We start from the raw sequence: 23,805 nt of genomic DNA on the forward strand, positions 1-23,805 counted from the left end.
ATGTTGGAAAAATACTTCCTTAAATTTGGGTCCAAATTATGAAGAAAGTTTGGCCTTTGGAAAACAAGTCTAATTTCACTTTCATGTAGAAAATCTTCAAAGAAAAAGATGGCTACAATATCCCCACGAAATATCCCTACTTCTCCCAGTTTAATCATCTCCTATGGTGGTGTACAAATGTTTTTACCATCCAATTATCACCCAGTTTCCAATGGTTCTTTTAAAATATATTGGCTATCTCTGAACACAAGACTTTAGATATAATCGAATCAGTGCAGAGTATGTTAGGATTTTTACCTCCCACCATCTGGAGGCTATATTTCTATTAGCTCAGTGTAGGATCACTCTGCTTTTTGCCAAAATTTGTGCCAACAATCAATAAATGTTTTTACATAAACTGTAGTTAAGTAACATTTCCCCCAACCTGTTTCATGCAATGGATGTTTTAATCTAAGTGTGGGACTTCACGTTTATTCCCATCGATTTTCAGCTTGTTAGCTTTAGCTCACTGTCTAAGCTGACAGTCTTGAATTTTTATTTTGTTACTCAGAGTATCAGATATCTCTCACAAATTAGACTTTTGAAAATTTGATAAGCAGGCCCTCTATTTTGTTACCCAAGTCATGGCTAAAAATATCAAATAGAGTGGGGCCCAAGGCAGGTCTACATGCTGCTTAAAAGAGACTTGCAGTATATATTTCATCAAATTTGCTTAAACGCTGCATTTTCACTCTTTCTCTCTCTTCCATTTATGGGTGATAAGCAAGGTCCTCATATTTAAGATAATAGACCTTACTTTCTTGGTTTCTTGCCTTGCCTTTCAGTTCCTTCTTCCTAGTGATAAGGTAAAAACTCAAGACTCAGTACTCAAATAAGATAATACTCCCTGCCTAAACAAGACTTGCTCCAAACCCAAGTCTCAGGGGATACACAATATTGCTACCTACAATATAGAGAATCCACTGAACATTCGAGGTCAGATTAGAGCTACGTGACTCACACTTCGGGAATTTAAACAATAATTTGAGACCAGCTAATGCAGTGAGAAACAGTCTTCATGGATGAACTTACAAGTGTGTTTCTTAGCTAAACTAAAAATAAAATAAAATAAAATTTAGAAAGTTCGTTGCTTGTAAGTTTACTTGAAGGGACAATGTGGTATAGAGTAAGTCAGCAGTTTAGCGTTTCAATCTGCCCACAGAGTTAGATTTTGTTGAAGGCAAACTGCTCAGCATGGTAACTAATCAGCACCCTCTCTCCAAACATCCCCTGCCTTTATTTTCAGTTGCTTGTTACTTCAATTTACACCGATTTATCCTCCCTCACAACTCAACCCACAACTTTCTCATTGCCTGACCTGAGGCATGGATAGCAATTTTCAGTGTAATCAGCCAGAGGATGTAATCAGTGCAATTAACAGATGGATTGGGAATACTACATGAAGCCGAAATTAAAAACCCACTAAAATTACTGTACTGTATCTGTAAATACTCGCACTAAACAAATATTTCTTGGGAAAAAGTTTCTGGCAGTAGGATAATCATTTCAATGTAGAACTTCTGAAGATTCCATAACCAGCCCCCTCCCCCAATTCACTGAGTCAGTATACTTTATTGAGCACCTAAAGTATGCCTCTTCTTATATGAAAGAAAAATAAAATATCTTTCCTCAAGGAAGACTGTTGTGTTGAAGATATAAGTCTTAAAGTCAGGAAATGATTCAGAAAACAGTAAATGATAACATCAGGCCAAAACTGCAAATAATAAAGATAAATATATTGGGAAGACAATGAGCTGAGTTCTGTGTTTGGCTCTGTTAGTGATCTGTCTTGATGTCCCCGGGTTGCCATTATAATCACCCACTAATCCCTTAACTTGCTTCTTCTCCATCATTATGACTTCACCTCTGCCCCTGCCCACACTCACTGCCTGATCTTGCCTGTGTAGGAGCAGCTAGCTGATGCTGGGGGTCTGGGGAGGGTATACATACACACACACACACACACACAAAGTACAATCGACCTGACTAGGTCATAAACTCAGTGGACCCTCATCACTGCCCTAATTTTATTATTTTTTGGGATAAATTTGCTTTCTCCTTTTCTGAATATTTTATTTCATAATATTTTATTTCATACTACTGGAATACAATACTTATCTTTCCTCCGAACTCTCATTTCCACATTTCTCCTTGCTCTAAGTTGATAACTGTGTTATATATTGTTAATAAAATAAGCTATTACATGAAATGTTTCATAGTCTCACTGGAAATTTGGAGAAAACAACTTGTATCTCTGGCCCTCCTAATTCAATGTACAATTGTTTCCTTCTCCCAGAAAGGGGAAAATCTCTTCATCTGAGTACTGAGTTATGTCTTCAAATGATTTGTTAAGGACTTTGCTCCTCCATTTTTTCCTCTCTCTCATGATAAATCTTTCCTTCAACACTAGAGTATTCATATTCCAATACAGATATGATAACATACTCATATTCAAACCTATTTTGTACCTCCCGTCTTGAAAGAAAAGAAACAAAACTTCCATTTCCCCATCATAGTTTAAATTCCCACCCTTTAATCACTTTTTTGCTCACTCCAATCAGGTTTCCAGGTTTACATGCTGCCAAAATGTTTTTTTTTTTTTTTCCACTAAAGACTTCTATGTTGCCTTATCTAATCCTATCAAAGAAGGCATTTCACACAATAGACTACATTTTACTTCTTCAATCACTCTTCTCTTCACTTCCATGACACTGCTCGCCCCTCTGGTTTCTTCCTAACACTCCAGTCCTTCTTCTCAGACTCCCTTGCTAATTTCTCCATATTTAGATTTATCAATAATGGGATTGCCAAAAATATGTAAACCCATTTTAAGAGATGTTATCCTTGTATTACTTTTTGAAGTTGAATTGAATTGTGGTAGCAATGTGTAGTATGACATCTGCTCAGAAAAGAAGGCACTATAATCAAATGAGTGCTAGTGGCACCATGGGACAGGCAGGACAGTCAAAGAAAATGGCAGAAGCACATTTGTTGTTTGAGGAGTGCAAGACAATTTTGAAGTGGCATTTTTAGATGGAGAATATTGTGCAAGTACACAACGGAGGTGTGAGTATGCAGCAGAACCTCCAACATGCCCAACAGATGTGGATAAAGAAGTCAAGTTACATGGCCTCAATGTCCTGTGTGGTCTATCATTAAGGGACTAATTGGACCATTCTTTTCCGAAGGTACCTTTACTGGTCAAGTATACCTAGACATGCTACGTACATCCATTTTACCCACAATCTGTTATACTGTTGGGGAATGATCAATTTTGCTTCCAACAAGATGGTGCCCCATGGCACTTCCACTGAGATGGGATAGCCTACCACAGTGAGAATTTGCCAGGACAATGGATAGGATGAAGAGGTGTGGTTGAGTTTCCTCCACATTCTCCTGACGTAACACTCTTTGACCTCTACCTGTGGGGGACTTTAAAAGATATGGTGTGAATGGGCACAGTCCCCTGCATCCTTGTAAGGTTAACCCATCTCATTTGTGCTCCTTGAGGTACGAGACCCTGAGAAGGAACATTTCCAGTACTTGGGCTAGATGTGAGTTTTGGGGGATATTCTTCCCCAGCTTGCAGAAGCGGCCTTGCTGAAAAATGCAGGCAGTTATACCTTAAAGGAAAGAATGTGCTGGAGGGCCCTGCCAAGTGGCAGCTGGGGAGAGATCATCTGTCTGGGGCAGTGGGCCATTGCACTTTGTTCCCTACCTCAATTTACACAATAACTTTCAGTTAGTCATATAGGGAAATGGGCAAACAGAACAGACAACCCATTGTGGTTTATCTCCATTGTTGTTTATCTCCAAGCAGGACATTCTTAGTTTAGAAAGGTATGTACATACTTTGCTGCATTAACGCTGATAAGGAATCTTTATGACAGTTTTTGTTACCTTTTGTCTTCTTTACTCTTGGATTATTTTTATCTGATGAGTTTGGATATATAAGAAAGTGAATACAGACAGCTGATTGCTGATGTGCCTGAGTGAGCACCAGCCTTTCCTTTTAAAATCATTAATTTCGTCTGCAGTGCTTTCTCTGCATCATTGACCAAGTAGCCCAGTGGACAGCAACATTGGTGTACCACAGAAAACTGGTGACATTGGCGGTAGTTCAGGAAAGAAACAGCATGTGCACCAATACAAGTACACATTATTGGCAATGTTGCTCAAGCAGTAGTTCACTGTAATCAGAAGTGTCTGGATGCTGATGGTAACTACTTTGAGTACCTCTTGAAATTGCAGAAGTCAAATGTGACTTGTATTCATCTTTAATTATCAGGATATGTTGAGTGTTGTAATTTTAATGCAGTTTTCCCTTCTTAAAATGTATGCATTTTTGGCACACTTGGCATACTCTGTATTGAAATATTTCAGTATTCCTTCCAAATCCATCATCTGTATCAGCAACATCTTCCCATTGACCACAACCTGACTATGTCTTTAAATAACATCTCTTTGAGAATATTCTGAAATTATATTTCCAGCCCAGTTTTATCCTGAAAACTCTGAACTGTCTATGTATATTTATACTTAGGCTTCCACCAGAATTTTGTCAGATTACTATGTTTACATTGGATTCTTGATTCCTCACTCTATCCCTGAAAATAGAAGAGAGATATAAAGAGAATTGGGGAAATTAAGGGATCATCAGGTAAAATGAGAGTAAAAAAATAATGTGGTGGGAGTAAGGGAATGATAAAGATGAAGGATTTTAATTGTGGTAGTGGTTAGAAAATGGGGTTTTGAAGTTTAAAGTTACATTATATAAGAAATTAACATTTTTTGAGATGACAAAGTTGGCTTCATTATTAATATGAACATTGATAACTGAAGTAAAGTTGCATTGACACATACAGGTGTCAAAGAATCCAATGTACTATAAAATCAGAATGTTGTATTGGTCAAGCACATGGAAACTGCAGTCACATACAATCATGACAGGATTTGGAGTAGAGCAGTAGAAAAGGAACTAGCTAGAAGGATAGAGACCAAGAATGACAAGAAATAGATAGATGGCATGAGACTTGAAAGAAGATTTGTTTTGTTATGAGATCAGAAGAATATTGGTCTAAAATAAGCAATAGTAATAAAAGATAATCTCAATACACAGGCAAAATAACAATTTTCCACTTATTGAAGGGTTTCCCAAGTAAGTATTATCCTTGGGAATTAATTAGGCTTCAATTCAGGTACATAATGGAAAGAAGGTGTTGAGGATCCATAAGAGATAAGTCATTGTTGATTAGACATTCCAGAATGCACAGAAGGAGGAGCTGGGAGGAATAGCAAGATGGTTAGATGAGAAAGAGTAGGTCATCAGCGTAGGAATGAAAAGTAATGGAGCAAACGCATGACATGAGGACTTGACCATCAGTGACTGAAGATGACAAGGATAAGAAACACATTCACAGCAAGTTACAAATGGAATTTTAAGATTATCTCTTATGATTTGGGCATAGACTATTAGTAAGATTGTGTGACTGAGGTGTTCAGAACTTAGCAATGAGAGTCATGTTGTTAATCTATTTTCTTGTTTATCTTATAAAACTTTTTAAACAATAAAAACATGGTGTAGATAAATCTGGTAGTTTCCATTATTGTTTTATTTTTCTTAGTGAACTAGATGTCTTCTAGAGTATCTGCAGGTATTTCATAGAATCATAAGTGAAAATGAAACATACATGCAAAGCAAACGTGAAACTTAATCCATTATTTGTTATCTGAAGTATCATTCAAACTGATTTGCCAAATGCATGCCAAGGTTCTGAGATGTCCTCCCTTGTCCTCAAGATACTTACTTTTAAATTATTAGTGTAAAAACACAATTGAGCATTTCTTAGTACAGTTGATTTGAAAACATTAACCAGGTAAAAACCTTTAGAATTTATTTTAGAATTCATTTTTTATGAAGATTAAATTGACTTAGAGCTTCTAGATTTATCCAGTAAGGTTAATTCATTGTAGAATGGGATGAAGGAGATGAAACCTTCGTATACAAAGTAGAGTTAGCTTCTGGGATTTACTTTAATTCCTGTATGTCATGACTTACTTAAATGTCTTCAATTCACAGTCCTCAACAAGCAGATTAAATGAGGTCTAAATTCAAGTGTCTAGCATCCACCTCTCCACTCACTTGATTTCTCAGCTCATCTCCCAGTAACATATGACTCTTTACTCTCTAAGATTATCAGAAGGTTGAGTGGTTTGGGGGTGATTAATCTCCTTTGTTATGATCTATAACACCAGAGATTTGTTTTGCCTTTTTTGAATGTTATATAAATGAAATCATATAGGTTTTATGTATATTATTGAGACTTCAGTGTTTATTGTGTTGAGAATCATACATTTAGAAATATGAGAACATACTGCCAAGTTTTACTAGAGAAAATGTCTCCAAATATACCCCATTTTTTTTTTTACTTACAATGGAAGTCTGTTTCAACTGCAAATGGAATCAGTATGCTTTTAAAAAAAATGTGTTATATTAATCAGGATGCAGGTTAGGCTACTCAAAAAAGAAATAAAAAATAAGGTAATATGAACAAGAGAGAATTGTTTTTCTCTCTTACATTAAAGTTTAGGTTGCTGATTTGGGTACAGTACCGTGATTTGATGGCATTGCGTCTTGTTAGTTCACCATCTTCAACATGCAGCCTCCAATTAACAGCTCAAGTTGTTCTTTAGGTCCTAAATTATGAATATATTTCAGCCAGAAGGGAATAAGAAGAAGAAGGGAGTAATATATCTCTTTCTCTCAAGAAAACAACCCAGAACTTATACACAACTTTACTATTCACATTCTATTTACCTTAATAACTGGGCCATAACTTTCTGCAAGGGAAGTTTGAAAGTGTATTTTTTATCTGGCCAGTTATGTGCTCAGTGAAAGGCTTTACTACTAAAAAAAGAGGGAGGAGAATAGATATGGAAAAAGAATTAGCAGTTAATGCCACCTGTATCTATTTTTGCTCTAAAAATATCTCTGTACACACATGGAAGCTGCAATTCTCTATGAGTTCTCCTTCAAAGCAGAAAATAAACATTTTTTTTTTTTTTGCACATTGCAATTCTTTTTTTTTTTTTTTGTAAAGACAGAGTCTCACTTTATGGCCCTCGGTAGAGTGCCGTGGCCTCACACAGCTCACAGCAACTTCCAACTCCTGGGCTTAAGCAATTCTCTTGCCTCAGCCTCCCGAGTAGCTGGGACTACAGGCACCCGCCACAACGCCCAGCTATTTTTTGGTTGCAGTTTGGCCGGGGCCGGGCTTGAACCCGCCACCCTCGGTATATGGGGCCGGTGCCCTACCGACTGAGCCACAGGCGCCGCCCACACATTGCAATTCTTAAAACAGTCAAGCATCTATGCTCAGAATGAATAATATATGTGAAGTCATCTTTTGTAATAATTTTGTCATCATTTTGCAAGAATTATATCCATGTCCACCGCCTGTGTCAGAAAAACCATATGAGAATGCTACCTGGTGTGTTTGCTTCCTTCACTTCTAGGCACAGGACACTCTGGTTAACTCAGAAATCATTCTCAGATGCCACTCAGGCAGAGGCCAAAGTGTGCCTAATAGAAGACAGGGAGAGAATGAAAGAACTGGCTTGCTACATACAGTTGGCCACGGGCAGACCTCGCGCATTTACGTAAGGGAGCACAGTACCTGTTCATCAGCTACCTCTGTGCCGAGGGACACAGAGGTGAAGCAGCAGGCTCAGGGGACCACAGGGGCCAGTGTTTCAGCCACCCTTTCTTTGACCTAGATATTTTCCTGTTCCACTTCAATGATATGAACTGAGTCTATTCCCAGTCCCTGGCATCCATTTAGTCCCTTCTCTGAGGGCCTAGGTAAGAAGGTGGAGGCACTGTGCATCCATCGCCACAGCTGGCAGCTTGGATTTTGGTCCCCAAATCACACCAATCAGCCCTTCCTACACGAAACCTTTTTGACAACCCTAGAGCCAAAGGGCCTCAGTTAATGCCACCAGCTTTCTCTTTCAATTCAAGTCTCACAATTAAGCAGCTTTGTTGTTTGTTTGGTTTTTTTCCTTTCACACTTATGCATTATGATAGCTATTTAGGCTGTGCACAATAGTCTCCAAGAATATGCTTCTCCATCCATTCCTTCCTCTTATTCAGCAATGTTGCTAAAAAATGCAGAGGCATTCGGTGAAGGTCACAAGCAATGTTGGTCGTTAAGGCAACGAGCAACAGTTTCTTTTCCTCCAGCTCTCCACTGCAAGAAAGCACAATACAGACACATCCATGGAGCCTCATGCCCTGCCTTGCCTTTATAGCCTGGCATTCTCTTCCTGATGGACACATAGGCACATACATACACACACTCTCTCTCAGCATTTTGCTCATAGAGCTATGGCTTATTAGAAATTGTATGATGAAACCCAACAATAACAAAACACATACACTACTCACCTTATATGGTGAAAAAAAAGGCTTACTAAAACGAAGCAGTCATTTATGTTGCCATTGTGAAAATGGAGGTTTTAGTACAGCACTTGATGTCTACACAATAAGTGTGTAATAACATTTTACAAATAACTAAAAGCTATGATCACCTTTTTTTCTCATACAAAGCAGTTCTGAAAAGCATCACATACCGAGTTCCCAAAATGAAAATCAGAACTCAGAATTGAGCATGAAATTATGAATCACTCACCTTTGATGAAGGAAGGACACTTCAAGATTTAACACAAAGTATCTGGGCACTCACACTTCTGCTCTGTGGGGACAGGTCAGAGGGGACACTGAAAGGGTGTGTATTTCTTCATCTCCAATTAAGAAATAAAGGGTTTTGTTTTGTTTTGTTCTGGTTTGGTTGTGTGGGGGTATTTTTTGTTTGTTTTATTTTTGTTTTGTTTTATTTGTCTATTTTGCAGTAAGGTAGAAACACAGACAAGAAGGAAGAACCAAAGTTCCCAGGACCTTTTGGGAAAATTAAACAAAAACCAGGCATTCTTAGGAATACCAAGGAATGCAAACAACATTTTGCAGAGTATTGGAGGGTTCAAGTATCTATAAAAATCATTTAAAAATTTCTACTTAAAGTGAACTGTTAGCATATAAAGAAACAATGGCTTTGTATCATTAACAAGAACTCCTGTATGTGGAATCTGTCCATCCCAGTACACAAAGGCAGTGGTCAAGAGGGATGTGGGGCACCTAGGAGGGGACCAAAATTTTCCATATTGGCCAAGAAGAAATTATTCTTTTAGACGTGCTAATTCAAAGCCCGACTGCCTATTCTAGTAAACCACTGCCTAGTTTTCCTCGCTTTTTGTCCCTATACTCCGGTTTTAAATTTGCAATCCAAATAAGATTGGCTCGCAATGCATCCTACCAAGTGTGGAAATTCCACTGATGTTCTCCCATGTCCCTGTGACTACTTAGACTTCATAGTCTTAAGACTTAGATTTAGACTTAGACTTAGACCTGATTATCACAATAATCAGATACCCTCACTCCTACATCCAGCTCTCAGCCTCAAGCTCATCTCGCTGCTTTGACTCTTTCTTTTTCTCTGCCTCACATAGACCTAAACAGGCAACTTAGGCCCTTTTCCATGATGCCCTAGACATCACTTTCACATGATAGGGAGACACTAAATCCAGGGGTAGCAAATGAGGTTGCAGAAGATGTCAGTTTGTTCTACATTATAGCATATAACTTAACTCTTCTTAAAATGCTTCTTGGTAGGGCGGCGCCTGTGGCTCAGTCGGTGGGGCACCGGCCCCATATACCGGGAGTGGAGGGTTCAAACCCGGCCCCGGCTGAACTGCAAACCAAAAAATAGCCGGGCGTTGTGGCGGGCGCCTGTAGTCCCAGCTACTCGGGAGGCTGAGGCAAGAGAATCGCTTAAGCCCAGGAGTTGGAGGTTGCTGTGAGCTGTGTGAGGCCACGGCACTCTATCGAGGGTGATAAAGTGAGACTCTGTCTCTACAAAAAAAAAAAAAAATGCTTCTTGGTAACAATAATCAGCATGTTTAATTTCTCATTGGTTGATTTTTATTCTAAAGTCACTTGACCCTGCTATGAAGCTGAATTTGTAAGCTCACCTTTCGATTTCTCCCCTCAGATTCCTATTTCATTCATAGAATAGGGTAAAATAGGAACACAGCAATGATTACAGTGTTGCTTGTGTCTATGTGGATGGTCACTTGGTGCCAGCACAGTCTCCTGAATTTCACTGTGAGCTATACCTGCTGAAGACCTGACAGGTGGGGAGACGGAAACCTTCCCTGTCAGGTGCACAACACTGGAGGAACAAGTTTTCTTTCTGTACCTTTGATCTACCCTGTCTTGTAAATTTGGCACGGACAAGAGTATGTATGAATTCCTAAAGCCACATCTGTCCTTTTTTCTGGAACAGATAATAAAAGGCCAATTCTGGCCATGCTGGTGTGTGCTATTATGGACCCAGAAATTAAATAAATTATCTCTTAAAATCCTTCTGACATAGTTGATTCTCTCAAGAGTTTATTGAGTAGGTGAAGTAAAGTGCCTTTAAGAATATGGAAATTGGTTTACCCACCTGAGAACAAAATAGCAAAAAGCTATGCAGAGTAGAAGAGATTAGTCATCAGTGGAAGATCCAAAAAGATTTCATAAAAGGAGAAACTAAGCAGTTCTGAAATATCCGGGTTTAAGTGAAATGACTCGGGCAAAAGCCTACAAAAGCAGGAATGGAAAATGAAAGCTGAAACCCAATATTGTATTTTAATCAATCTAAAGAAAGAGGAGAGTGGTTTGTATAGATTGCTAAAGGAAGCCAGGGAGAAGGAAAGGACGCCCGTGCATCTTCTGCATAACCCAGGCTGGAGTGTTTCTCGCTGAGCAGAGAACCGTAGCACACTTGTGTCTGCTGACGCGGAGGAGTACAGACTAAGCCCCAGGGCATCTTGAGGTACTTCCCCACCAGGAAAATCTATCTAAACTTCACTGTGCCTGCTCCCGCTCACCACTCTTCTGATTAGAATAACTGGACCTCCACATAGACTTTTTAACAAGTGAGAGCATACAGTGTCAAGCTGCCTTAAATTTTCGAGCAGCCTAAGACTCCCTTAATTTCTCCATGCCTTAGTTACCACGTCTATAAAGCAGAATTAATAACAGTGTATGTGAGAATTCAATGAATTAATACATGCAAAGTATTTAGAGCAGTGTTAGAAATACACTTCACTAGTAATTACATGTTAAATCTTAACACTGTTTTGAAAATAATTATGCTGACAAGAAGCTGAGCCAGAGCTCCAGCTTGATCATCCTCGAGTACAGTGGCAAAGCCAAGGGCAGACAAAGCTGAAGGCCTGCGGTAGAAACATTTGCAAGCGACTTCCACTTTATCAAAGCTGAGACAAGTGGTCACCATCCCCTTCTTATACCTGTTTATCATCTACATTTCTCCAAAAGAGTTTGTAGTGTAACATGTAGTTGGAAGATGGTATTTTGTTTAAGAGAAGAAAAAAGGAGGGTATATTTCTTTTACAACAAGGCTTGATACTCAAGGTTCGTATCCTCTAGAGTGCATTTCAAATGAGACAAAATGATTTTTTTTTTTTTTATTGTTGGGGATTCATTGAGGGTACAATAAGCCAGGTTACACTGGTTGCAATTGTTAGGTAAAGTCCCTCTTGCAATCATCTCTTGCCCCCATAAAGTGTGACATTCGAGGGGGAGAATTGGGAGCCATAGATCAGGAATCAGCAGTCCTATACAGGGTCCAGATGCCAAGTATCTTCATCTTTTGGAGCCATTCAATCCCATCACAACTATTTCACATGGCAGCTGTGTTGTGAAAGTCATCACAGGCAACATGTAAACTAATGATCACAGGCATGTTTTGATAACACTTCATTTACATACGCAGGTTACAGTATGTATTTAGTCCGTGGGCTACAGTATGTTGACCATTACTTTTGATTAAAAGACTCTGAAGATATATTATAAACCAATCACAATGGATATTGAGATGATTTACAATTTGATTGAGACCAAAAAATGCTGTGATAGCGATAACCATATCTACCTACATATGTATTTATGAATTATAAAAATGTGATACTGACTGAATATTTGATACTAAGGAACTGTTGCTAATCTTCAGAGTGGCACTAGTCTTATGGTTATATTTTAAAACATCCATGTATTTTAGAGATACATACTAAAATATTTTCATATGAAAGGATTTGGTGTCTGTGATATATTTCCAAATTATTGGAGGAAGATGGGGTGAGAATGTAAATGAAACAAAATTATTCATAAATTGATAATTGCTGAGATTTATAAGATGAATACATAGTGTTCATTAAACCAGTCTATCTACTTTTGTATGTGTTCAAAATTTTTTTATAATAAACAGTTCTTTTGAAATATAAAATGCGTAAAGCAGAATCAACCTTTCTCACCCACGCCTGCATGCACCTGCACACACACACACACGTATACACGCTGGAACACAGATGCAGGCTGACAGCTCAAATAAAAGAAATAAAAACAAAGTTCAAGACCAAGCTAGAAGGATAGTGTATATGACATAGGATGTCCTGTGCTGATTTCACAATTATTGTCTCAAGTAACATGAAATTATAGTTTAAAAAGAGTTGCAGTGGAATACCATTCTGTTGAAAGATGAAGATTCTGACCACAGACCTGGGATATGAGATGCCACTTTCCAATTTAGGTCAAAAGGAGTCAACAGAAGATAGGAGCAATGAGCATGATTTCCCCTCAAAGACCTCCAGTGTCAGGAGCTAGCCCATGGGTCAACCAACAGTGGGAGATGGGATATGGAATCCACATCTGACTGTGGTTTATAGAGCACAACTCCATGTCATTCCTCATGCTGTTCTTTCACCTTAAAATATTTTCTTTCGCCTGCCCAATTTCCCTTCACCAATTTAAGCATTCCTGAAATGTCCCCTCCAGGCAGTTGTACTCCCACAGTGCTCTGACCAATTTCATCAGGTATACTTGTTGCATCATGATTTATCTGTTCCTAGTCTATTATCTCACTCTAATTGTGCTCAGTACCCTTTAAAACAGACAGCATCTTCTTCTTGGTGTCTTGAGCAGCCTACACAGGGCCTAGTCTACTAGGCATCATCAAAAACTGTTTTGAATGGCTGCATGTTCATTAACAAAGGAGAAGCAGAAGTTGGCACTGTTGATCCTGTACGTGGTCGTGCCTGGTCTTCAAATGGTTGCATTAGACTTTCCCCCTTTCTCTCTATAAAGATGTACATACTTAGGCCAAGTCCCTACCTCTGCTATTAAGTCTTTTACAACCATCTTTGATCTCTCCCTCTGCATTTGTGTATGGGTATGTATGTGTAGGTACGTGTGGCAAATAATTCTAATGTAACAATTTTAGGACCCTGTTGCATAAGGATATGTCTCTTACCCACACTGAATTCTGACCTTTAAAGGGTAAGATCTACACCTACCATAATACCAGTATTTTATACAGGTATAGTATCAATTCTCAATAAATTTGTTTGAGTGAATGAAGGGTTGTATTGTTATTATCTCTGTCCTCCTTAAACTTCAAACTAACATCAAGAGTTTCTCAGCAAACCTTTTAATCAATTTACCAAGCCTATTTTCTAGGCATTGCCTGATGTGAAAAAAAATCCCTTAAGAACGTTCTCTTCACTTTTAGACATTTTTCAATCTACCTGCCTATTGGCAGTTAACTTTTTTCCTTTCTTGCCATCTCAATAATGATAACTCTAATGTCTCTTTTCTAATTTTTCCCATGCTTCCCAACTCTCTGCCTTTCTAATAACTAAATTCCTTTCTTAACTTACTCTTCTCTCTGCTTTAATCTGAGCACATCTCTGCACTTGCTGCTCTTGCTCTGGATAAAACTAGTCCACTGTGACCCAGTAAACATGCTTATGTCCCTAACATCAAACATGCTTTATTAGTACACTTGTCAAAAGCAGGCCTGTAAGGGCAAATCCATTAGGAGGAGGCATGTGTTCATAGCCCCAGGGCTGATGCACCTTTCTTTCTGATGCTTTCACCCTCACAGTTAGCTTTCCTTTGAGCTTTCAGGATTTCTGTAACAGTTCCATGTCACATTTACTTTCCAACCTTTTAAAATAGTTTGTCACTTTCCAATTTAGGATTTCTGTCTTTTCAAGGTTGGAGAGGAAAATCCTCATCAAGGAAGTTCTCATCAAGCCTAAGGACAATGCTTTTTCTTTATCAAAAAAGGTTGGTGGGGAAGAAAAGAACATAAAATTCAACAGAATTGATAGAGCCAAATGTTGGAAGTCATGCTGTCAGTAAATTACCTGACAGTCTGCATGCTAAATTCCCCGTGAGTTGCATTCTCAGTTACCCATCCCCAGGTCTGCTCTGTCATAGTACACAACAGTGCGAGTTGGGTTCAGATCACTGTATAAAAAAATGTGAGAGCTTGAAGGCCCTCTACCTCAGTGGTTATCAACCTTCCTAATGCCAAGACCCTTTAATACAATTCCTCATGTTGTGGTGACCCCCAACCATAAAATTATTTTCATTGCTACTTCATAACTGTAATTTTGCTACTGTTTCGAATCATAATGTAAATATCTGATACGCAGGATGTATTTTCATTGGTTGCGACCCATAGGTTGAGAACCACTGCTCTAGCTCAACTGCACAAATGAGAGCTTTGCACAAGCTTTGGCAGAGAGAATTTGATTTCTGAGATTAAATGTAGTTGAAATGCAACATACTTTTATTAAAATCAATGCTATAACTTCAACTATGGCTCATTTTAGACTCTAATGACAGGCTTGTGTACAGTAGTGTTTAGAAGCCAAAACTTAGAAGTCAGGCCACCTTGGTTGAGAAGCCCCATTGGCCACGTAGTAGCCATGAGAGAGTTACGTACAATCTCCATGCTCAGCGCCCTTTTCATTAAAACTGAGGTAGCGATAGTTACGTCCTGGGGTTATTATTAGGACTGACTTCATCAATACACATAAAACACTCAAAACAGGGACAGCCTCATGGTAAATGTTTAGTAAATGTTTCTATATGATATAAACATCTGCAGATCCACATATTCTGCCCATGTACAGACTGGGCCCCATCACCTAATGTATTAATAGCTTCCATATGAGCTGCTGAGGGGTGCTCACTGCAATCAGTAATAATTGCTACTTGCAGGTCTTGTGATCAAATTATTCCTTCCCAGGCAAGAATCTATATAATTTCCTGTAATTCAGTTGCATGACATTCCCTTCCTAGCCAACTATTGTTCTCAAATTATTCTCAGATTGGTTTAGAATAATCCGATTTGACCCTTATTTACTGTTGCCAGGAAGATTAACTAAAGTCTTTGGCAGCCAAATATGCAAGAGCTCAGACCAGCAGCCCTGGACAAATCCTTGTCATTTATAGCCTCAGGGCAGATCTGTCCCCTGACCAAGGAACACCTTGGTAGGCACTTGGCCCAATTCCTTGAATGTTTCATGACTATGCTGTCAATTGGGAGGACAGAAACCGAATGTGCCACTAACACTTCACTCCAAACACATCCTTGGCAACATGAGTTTATTTCTGGTTTAACCCCCTAAAGAGTGTGCATGTTAGAGCTCTGAGCATTGGAGCTATTATAACATGGCTTCTTAATCATTAAAACCTGGACAGAATATTCCTAAATGTTTCCAAAGCAAGCATAATGGGGTGGTAGTTCAAGAAAAACACGGGCTTATAGAATTTTTTGGAAATTATGGGGAAAATAAAATACTAGCAACTTTGTAGTTTGTTACTTTAGGGCAAGCATTTGAAAATCATGTACACCTGTGAACTCTGAAGCATTCCATACCACACATAATGTTTGATTAATCACCAAAGTGATTATGCAAAGTGGTATCCACAGTAATTTAAACAGATATATAAATGGTTTGTAATTACAGGATATTGGGCTCTATAATTCATTGCTTAGCAAAGATATATTTGTTGTGTAATTATTGTATCTTTGTGAGATATTTGCTGTGCATTTATAGTGTAGTTTATCCCAAACTTGCAGGCTACTGACTGTCTTTAGTTCCCTCATGTCTAAATTCAAGAAGTCTCTTATAAAGGGCAAAGTCAAATTACCCTGGCATATGAAACACTCTACAGTACTTGAGAAAGTTGAGAATGTGGAAAGATTTATGATAACAATATTCCAAAGCAAATACCATTAACGCTTGATTTTTCCACATTATTGAAGGGTAGCATTGCTGTGACTAACTAATAATATTGCCCAAGAATTATGTGCAGTATCACTCAAGTCACGGCCCACGATGGACTCATTTTGTGGACTCCAAGAGTGTATATCTAATATAGCTTGATAGCAAGATACTCTGCTCAATGTATACTAAACAATGCATATATACCCCCACACAGATAGTAATGCAGAGTTAAGCTGCAGTAAAATGCTATAAAGGAAGAATGAAAAAGTTTTTAATAAAAAAAAAAAATTTTCCTCTACTGCATAAATATACCAAATAGATATGCCTGTGAAGCAGGCTGCTGTGTAATTATGTCCAATTGTCCATTTCCACTAAGTGGAGGGCAAAAAATAAGTGCTATGTAAAAAAAAAAGAAAAAGAAATAACAGAAGGAAATTCAGATTACATACAATTCGGCTGAAAAAGACTATTTGAGAGTTTGTTTTGTTTTGAATTTATGAATACAATAACCGGTATCCACAAAAGTGATGCAGTGTACAGAAAAATATACAGCTAAGTGAAGGATTAACATCCGGGATGCGGAACAAAAAAATTGATATTTCCGGACTTGCACAATCATGATAGTCCTGTAGATAAAGAGGTGGGTAGAAAAAGCACTCAAGAGTGGGTAAAAAAGTGCCGGGCTGCATCTGTGGTGAGCATGGAGAAACGTGGGACTCTCTGGTCCTATCCGTGGGGCTGATAAAGGCAAGGGACAGCTCATCTCCTCTGTGCATGAAAACAGAGGAGACCTTCAAAGTCATGTCCATGTTCCCACATGGATTACATCAAGCATCTGTACGGAATTAGGACATGACACTTAATGATAATCAATTTCTAGATACTAGTAAGAGAAGATACTAGTTAACAGGAATAAATAACATAGAATGAAAACATTTTGCCTGGTCATGACAGGACACATCTGGAGATATTAAAATAATGCCATACTGGGCATTCAGAGTTTTGTTCTTTTTATTAGGGATAAGAGGGGAAAAAATCCCCGCAAATAAATAGAAAATGTTACCATTGTTCTCAAGCTCCGTAGCATTAGTCACAAATGACCAGAATTTTTATTTTTCTTTGTTAACACAAAAGACTAAAATGGGTCTGCTCAGTTTTTAGTAGATGTAAAAATCTAAATTGAGTGACATTCGTTAAAAATAAGTATGCAGGGGGATGATGGGAAGATGGCGGACTGAAGCCAGCTTTCCATAGAGGCTCCTGTCCTGAAGGAGAGTTAGGGGACGAAAATTTAGCAAATAACCTGATGGATTCCAGCAACACCAAGCGAGAAAGTTGAAGAACGCACATCAACCCCGCTGAGGAGAGCTGCGATCACAAGGAAGCAAACAAAAGGTACAAAACCCATCACCAAGCGGACGGGAGTCCCCCCGCCCCACCTGATCGGCTTAAGGGCCCCACAAACAAAAGGGCAGAAATCAAAGGCCATCCCACTACACTTCACGGGAAAGACCTACTACAAACTGGACCTACCTCCCTTACTAGGAGTTATCCTGCCAGGCATAAAACTGTATAAATCTGTAAATTTCCTTTGCCGGTGACTCTGAGTACCCAGCACTTCCCTCCACTCTCTCTGAGGTCTGAAAGCCTGTCCCCCAGGAGTTCGGATTCTTGGGTGACTCCTAAAGGGGAGAGGACAGTCCCTGAGCTGTGGCTGGTCAGCGCTGATTCTGGGGCACGGGAGAGAGGTTAGGACAGTCAGCGGAGGGAGACCCTCACCAGGGTGGCACTTCCCCGAGGCGAGGTGCAGCAGCCCTCCTTGGGTAACAATACATCCAGGTATATAGCTGAGTCGAACTCGCTACCAGCTGCTCTGAGTGCCTGGCGCTCCCCCCGCCCTCACTCTGTGGTCTGGAGACCTGAACGCCTGCCGTGTGGCTGGGCAGGGAACTGGGGATAGCCGAGTCTGTTCGCTGCCCAGCGGTTCTGGGCTCCAGCCGCTCCCTCCCATCCCGCCCCCACTCCGAAGCCTGAAGGCTTGAGCTGCGGCAGTACAACCAGGTGAGAGACGGGAAGAATCTGAATTTCCTTGCTGCCGAGAGCCCCGGGCTCCCCGCGTTCACCCCGCCCTCACCCTGTGGTCCGGAGACCTGAACGCCTGCTCGGTTCTGAGCTACAGCCACTCCCTCCACCCCCGCCCCCACTCTAAAGCCTGAAGGCTTGAGCTGCGGCGGTACAACCAGGCGAGAGACCGGGAGAATCTGAATCTGTTCACTGTCCACCGGGCTCCCTAGGCTCGGAGCCCCTGCTGGCTCTGAGTGCCTGGCGCTCCCCCGCCCTCACTCTGTGGTCCGGAGACCTGAACGCCTGCCGTGTGGCTGGGCAGGGAACTGGGGATAGCCGAGTCTGTTCGCTGCCCAGGGATTCTGGACTCCAGCCGCTCCCTCCCACCCCGCCCCCACTCTGAAGCCTGAAGGCTTGAGCTACAGCGGTATAACCAGGCGAGAGACCGGAAGAATCTGAATTTGCTCGCTGCAGACTGGGCTCTGGCTCCAGGCTCCCAGCGTTCACCCCGCCCTCGCTCTGGGGTCCGGAGACCTGCTCAGTTTGAGCTCCAGCCACTCCCTCCACCCCGCCCCCACTCTAAAGCCTGAAGGCTTGAGCTACGGGGCGAGAGACCAGGAGAACCTGAATCTGCTCACTGTCGACCAGGCTCCCTACGGCTCGGAGCCCCTGCTGGCTCTGAATTCCAGGCGCTCCCCCGCCCTCACTCTGTGGTCCGGAGACCTGAACGCCTGCCGTGTGGCTGGGCAGGGAACTGGGGATAGCCGAGTCTGTCCACTGCCCAGCGGTTCTGGGCTCCAGCCGCTCCCTCCCACCCCGCCCCCACTCTGAAACCTGAAGGCTTGAGCTACAGCGGTATAACCAGGCGAGAGACCGGAAGAATCTGAATTTGCTCGCTGCAGACTGGGCTCTGGCTCCAGGCTCCCAGCGTTCACCCCGCCCTCGCTCTGGGGTCCGGAGACCTGCTCAGTTTGAGCTCCAGCCACTCCCTCCACCCCGCCCCCACTCTAAAGCCTGAAGGCTTGAGCTACGGGGCGAGAGACCAGGAGAACCTGAATCTGCTCACTGTCGACCAGGCTCCCTACGGCTCGGAGCCCCTGCTGGCTCTGAATTCCAGGCGCTCCCCCGCCCTCACTCTGTGGTCCGGAGACCTGAACGCCTGCCGTGTGGCTGGGCAGGGAACTGGGGATAGCCGAGTCTGTCCACTGCCCAGCGGTTCTGGGCTCCAGCCGCTCCCTCCCACCCCGCCCCCACTCTGAAACCTGAAGGCTTGAGCTGCGGCAGTACAACCGGGCGAGAGACTGGGAGAAACTGAATCTGCTCGCTGTCGACCGGGCTCCCTACGGCTCGGAACCCCCTGCTGGCTCTGAGCTTCAGGCGCTCCTCCGCCCTCACTCTGGGGTCTGGAGACCTGAACGCCTGCTGTGTGGCTGGGCAGGGAACTGGGGGTAGCCGAGTCTGTTTGCTGCCGACTGGACTCCCTGCGGCTCGGAGCCCCTCCGGGCTCTGGGCTCCTGGAGCTCTCCCCGCCCTCGCTCTGCGCTCTGGAGACCTGAGTGTCTGCCGTGTGGCCTGGCAGGGAACTGGGTGGAGCTGACTCTGCTCGCTGCTCAGGGGTCCTAGGCTTCAGCCCCTCCCCCACCCCCCTCACTCTGAAGCCTGGAGGCTTGGGCTGCGGCGGTGCAGTGGAGCCAAAGATTGGGAGAAAAGGAGTGAGCTTGCTGCCGGTGGCTCTGAGTTCCCAGCATCCCACCCCATCCACACTCTGGGATCTGGAGGCCTGTTCCCCAGGGAGTCCAGATTCTTGAGGGATTTGTCGAGGCATGGACAGTGCCCGAACTGCAGCTTGTTGGTCCTGACTCTGGGAGACAAGAGTGAGGCTGGGGGAGACCCATATCAGAGCGGCAGTTCCCTGAGGTGGCTGAAGCCATACCCCCTGCCTCCCTGGGCAACCAGAGGAGGCCACCCCTGAGTATAGGATTTGCCTGAAGTGACTCACAGACCCTGGAAACATCCACGGTAGGGCCGACTCAGAGAACTGAGACTTCAACCCAGAGTAAGTGCTTCACTGAGGTCAAACAGAAACCAGCTGACAAGAAGTCAGAACCACTCAGCCCCACCACATCAGACAGGGCCCCAGTCTCTCAGGCTACAACACTGAACGGGCCCTCAACAAAACCCTAGGGGAAAAATCAAAGGGAGTAAAACAACCATGGGGCGGAATCAGCGGAAAAACTCCGGTAACACGAATAACCAGAATAGATCAACCCCCCCAAGAAAAGAAATGGCGGATGTAATTGAAGATCCCATTCATAAACAACTGGCAGACATGTCAGAAATAGAATTCAGAATTTGGATTGCATACAAGATCGATAAAATGGAATTAGGAATCCGAGGAGAAATTCAAAAGTTGTCTCAAGAATTTAACGAATTTAAAGACAAAACCACCAAAGACTTAGACACACTGAAGCAAGAATTTGCAGCCCTTAAAGATATGAAAAATACAGTAGAATCTCTCAGCAACAGAATGGACCAAGCAGAAGAAAGGATTTCTGACATCGAAGATAAAGCCTTCGAACGCTCCCAAACTCTCAAAGAGGAAGAGAAATGGAGAGCAAAAACAGATCTTTCTCTTAGAGAGCTCTGGGATAATTTAAAGAAGGCAAACATACGAATAATAGGAGTTCCGGAAAACGATGAAGTGGTATCAATGGGCACAGAGGCCCTTCTGCATGAAATTATGAAAGAGAATTTTCCAGACATGCCAAGAGATTGTGAAATTCAGATAGCAGACAGTTTCAGAACTCCAGCACGATTCAACCTCAATAAGTCATCCCCCAGACATATCATAATTAGCTTCACCAAAGTCAACATGAAGGAGAAAATTCTCAAGGTTATCAGGCGAAAGAAAGCCATTACCTACAAAGGTAAGAACATTAGAATGACTGCAGATCTCTCTGCTGAAACTTTTCAAGCCAGAAGAGGGTGGTCATCGACTTTTAATCTCCTAAAGCAAAATAACTTTCAACCCCGGATCTTGTACCCAGCTAAACTGAGTTTCATCTATGATGGAGAAATTAAATACTTTAACGACATTCATATGTTGAAGAAATTTGCCACAACCAAACCAGCTCTTCAGGATATTCTCAGACCTATCCTCCATAATGACCAACCCAATCCTCTACCACAAATGTAAATTCACTCAGAAACTCCTGATCAAACTCCAACTTCTACAATGGCAAAAAGATTAAATTCGTCCACCGGACTTTTGAAAAACTCGATACCCAAACTTTCACCAAATTTATCAATAATCTCCATTAATGTGAATGGCTTAAACTGTCCTCTAAAGAGACATAGGTTAGCTGACTGGATACAAAAACTCAGACCAGATATCTGTTGCTTACAAGAGTCACATATTAACTTAAAAGACAAATACAGACTCAGGGTCAAAGGATGGTCATCCATATTTCAGGCAAATGGTAACCAGAAAAAAGCAGGTGTTGCAATTTTATTTGCAGACTCAATAGGCTTTAAACCAACAAAAGTAAGGAAGGACAAGAATGGTCACTTCATATTTGTTAAGGGTAATACTCAATATGATGAGATTTCAATTATTAATATCTATGCACCCAATCAGAATGCACCTCAATTCATAAGAGAAACTCTAACAGACATGAGCAACTTGATTTCTTCCAGCTCCATAATAGTCAGAGATTTTAACACTCCTTTGGCAGTGAGGGATTGATCCTCCAACAAAAAGCTGAGTAAAGAAATTTTAGATTTAAATCTAACCATCCAGCATTTAGATCTAGCAGACATCTACAGAACATTTCACCCTAACAAAACTGAATACACATACTTCTCATCAGCCCACGGAACTTACTCCAAAATTGATCACATCTTAGGTCACAAATCTAACCTCAGTAAATTTAAAGGAATTGAAGTTATTCCATGCATCTTCTCGGAACATCATGGAATAAAACTTGAGCTGAGTAACAACAGGAATCTACATACTCATACGAAAACATGGAAGTTAAATAACCTCATGCTGAACAATAGCTGGGTCAGAGATGAGATCAAGAAGGAAATTGCCAAATTTTTGGAACTAAACGACAATGAAGACACAAATTATCAGAACCTCTGGGACACTGCAAAGGCAGTTCTAAGAGGGAAATTTATAGTGCTGCAAGCCTTCCTCAGGAGAACGGAAAGAGAGGAAGTTAGCAACTTAATGGGACATCTCAAGCAACTGGAAAAGGAAGAACACTCCAACCCCAAACCCAGTAGAAGAAAAGAAATAACCAAAATCAGAGCAGAACTAAAGGAAATTGAAAACAAAAGAACAATACAACAGATCAATAAATTAAAAAGCTGGTTTTTTGAAAAGGTCAACAAAATAGATAAACCGTTGGCCAACCTAATCAGGAAAAAAAGAGTAAAATCTCTAATATCATCAATTAGAAATGACAAAAACGAAATAACAACAGACTCCTCAGAAATCCAAAAAATCCTTAATGAATATTACAAGAAACTTTACTCTCAGAAATATGAAAACCTGAAGGAAATGGACAGATACTTGGAAGCTTGTCACCTTCCAAGACTTAACCAGAATCAAGTGGAAATGTTGAACAGGCCCATTTCAAGTTCGGAAATAACATCAACCATACAAAACCTCCCCAAAAAGAAAAGCCCAGGACCAGATGGTTTCACATCAGAATTCTACCAAACCTTTAAAGAGGAAATAATACCTATGTTACTCAAACTCTTCCAAAATGTAGAAAAAGAAGGAAGACTTCCCAACACCTTCTATGAAGCAATCATCACCCTGATTCCTAAACCAGGAAAAGACCCAACAAAAAAAGAAAATTATAGACCAATATCACTAATGAATATAGACGCAAAAATATTCAACAAGATCCTAACAAACAGAATCCAGCAACATATCAAACAAATCATACATCATGATCAATTTGGCTTTATCCCAGGGTCTCAAGGCTGGTTCAATATACGTAAATCTATAAATGTAATTCAGCACATAAACAAAGTAAAAAACAAAGACCATATGATCCTCTCAATCGATGCAGAAAAAGCTTTTGATAACATCCAACATCCCTTCATGATCAGAACACTAAAGAAAATTGGTATAGAAGGGACATTTCTTAAACTGATAGAGGCCATATACAGCAAACCGACAGCCAATATCATATTGAACGGAGTTAAATTGGAAACATTTCCACTTAGATCTGGAACCAGACAAGGCTGTCCATTGTCTCCATTGCTTTTTAACATTGTAATGGAAGTTTTAGCCTCCGCAATTAGGGAAGAAAAGGCGATCAAGGGCATCCACATAGGGTCAGAAGAGATCAAACTTTCGCTCTTCACAGATGATATGATTGTATATCTGGAAAACACCAGGGACTCTACTACAAAACTCTTAGAAGTGATCAAGGAATACAGCAACGTCTCAGGTTACAAAATCAACATTCATAAATCAGTAGC

This window comes from Nycticebus coucang, chromosome 16, assembly GCF_027406575.1.
Source record: "Nycticebus coucang isolate mNycCou1 chromosome 16, mNycCou1.pri, whole genome shotgun sequence".
Taxonomy (NCBI): domain Eukaryota; kingdom Metazoa; phylum Chordata; class Mammalia; order Primates; family Lorisidae; genus Nycticebus; species Nycticebus coucang.